Here is a 2,548-nt window from a genome sequence, read left to right as displayed (position 1 = left end):
TTTATTTTAATGATTTTTTATTATATTATGTTAGTCACCATACAGTACATCCCCGGTTTCCGATGTAAGGCTCGATGATTCATTAGTTGCGTATAACACCCAGTGCACCATGCAATACGTGCCCTCCTTACTACCCATCACCGGTCTATCCCATTCCCCCACCCCCCTCCCCTCTGAGGTCCTCAGTTTGTTTCTCATAGTCCATAGGGAAACCCCATTTATTAAAAACAATGTAGTCAGAATTGAGAAAAACAAAAAAGCAGACAAAACAACAAACAGAAGTATATTTCGCATTCCCTGGGCAAGCTGATATCCCCCACTGGCCGCAGCTGTCACTCCCTACCAGATATCTGCATTTTGAATGATCTACAAATTCGGCTAGTCTAAAACACACTATCTTTGAAGCTACCCAAAGGAACGTCTACAACAAATTCAGAATCACTCTCCTTTCCCCCACAGTTAAGCAGTCATTTATCCTGTACTTAACACCAGCCGTGCTGTGGAATCCATTCTTTCCATGATGTTCTCCAAAACCATTCTTTGGATCTCTACAGCGGCCTCTCAACTGGGTTCTTCCTGCGTTTTCTTGCCTCTCCCAATCCCAGCCCAATCTAAACTGTCCTAGATCTTCCCTTCTAAAACCTGCAGCTGACTCTATCCGTTCTCCACTTATATACTTGCGACAATTGCCCATAACAAGATAAAGTCTAAACTTCTCAAGTCATACCGAAGGTGTGGCCAACTTTTTCTGCAAAGGGTCAGATAGTAAATATTTTAGGCTTTGCTGGTCATGTATCATCTTTGTCACATATTCCTTTTTACTTTTTAAACAATCCTTTAAAAATGTAAAAATCAGGGGCACCTGCCTGGCTCAGTCAGTGGGGTATGCAACTCTTGATGTCAGGGTCATGAGTTCGAGGCCCATGTTGGGCCTAGAGCTTCCTTAAAAAAATAGTAAAGTAAAATTAAAATGTAAAAATTTTTCTCAGCTCATAGACTCTACAAAAACAGAACTTGGAGTGAATCTGGCCTGAGGTCATAGTTTACTGATCTCTGGCCTTCAAGAACCCTCATATTTTGGACCCAAGTTACCTCTCTGGCCTTTAGCTGCTGCTCGCTCCACCTTTCCTCCTCTTTCAAGTCCACTGAACTTGTTTTCTGAATACGTGTTGCTTTTTCCAACCTTCCTGACTTGATCCATGTTCTTTCTCTCTTCGAAAGCAATGTCTCCCTTTTCTACCAGGCAACATACAGACATACATTAAGATACATCTAAAAAGCAGGGGACCAGGGGACTCAGTTGGTTAAGCTTCTGGTTTCTGCTCAGGTCATGTTCCCAGGATCCTGGAATTGAGCCCCGGGTCCCCAGATCGGGCTGCCTGCTCAGTGGGGGATGGGTGCTGAGAGTGGTCTGCTTCTCTCTCTCCCTCTGCCCATCCCCTGCTCATGTTCTCTGTCTCTCTCTCAAATAAATACATAAAATCTTAAAAAAAAAGATACATCTGAAAAGTAACTTACACACAGTTTTTTCTCAATTTCCTCCCTTCCTTATGATCCTTGTGTTGAATTTGAAGCAGATAGTTTAGCATTTTGATTAAACGTTTGGATGAACTTCGGGGTCAGCCGGATCTGGGTCCAAAGTCCAGCTCTGCCCTTCCTAGCTTCATCTTTGGAAAATGTTTTGGCCTTCCTGAGCCTCAGATTCCTCCCCTAGGGGCGCCTGGGTGGCGCAGTTGTTAAGCGTCTGCCTTTGGCTCAGGGCGAGATCCCAGGGTCCTGGGATTGAGCCCCACATCAGGCTCCTCCGCTAGGAGCCTGCTTCTTCCTCTCCCACTCCCCCTGCTTGTGTTCCCTCTCTCGCTGGCTGTCTCTGTCAAATAAATAATACAAAATCTTTAAAAAGAAAACAACAACAAAAAAAAACAGATTCCTCCTCTAAAAAAATTAGAAAGATTATTTATTGTGAAATTATTATGAAAATAAGATAATGAAATCAAGCATGTGGAGAGCTTGATGCAAGGCCCAACATGCATATTCATTAAAGGTTAGCTTTTATTGTTCAGTCGTTTATTCATTCACTAAATATTTATTCAGCTCTTACAAAGGGCTAGGCAATGTGCTAGGTGCTGTCAGGGATGATCAGTTAACAAGATGGGTCAGATTTTGGTCTTCGTGCACTTACAACAAGAAAGTAAAACAGCTGGGGCGCCTGGGTGGCTCAGATGGTTAAGTGGCTGCCTTTGGCTCAGGTCATGGTCTCCAGGTCCTGGGATCGAGCCCCATGTCGGGCTCCCTCTCCCCTGGCTCATGCTCTCTCTCTCTGTATCTCTCGGTCTCAAATGAATAAATAAAATCTTTAAAAAAAAAAAAAGAAAAGAAAGAAAGTAAAACAGCTAAATACAGATTATAAATAGCTCAAGGAAAGAAATATAAAGGGCATAAGGCCTGACATGTATAATCAATAATCTACTGGGAGTATAATGGCTTAAATCCCAAATTCTGTATGTAGTATCCCACAGTCAATTCTGGTTTTCTCCACATTCCTACC

This window comes from Ursus maritimus (genome assembly GCF_017311325.1).
Source record: "Ursus maritimus isolate PB19 chromosome X unlocalized genomic scaffold, ASM1731132v1 scaffold_X1, whole genome shotgun sequence".
NCBI lineage: Eukaryota > Metazoa > Chordata > Mammalia > Carnivora > Ursidae > Ursus > Ursus maritimus.
The sequence above is the reverse complement of the archived record's forward strand: the minus strand, read 5'-3'. Positions refer to the sequence as shown.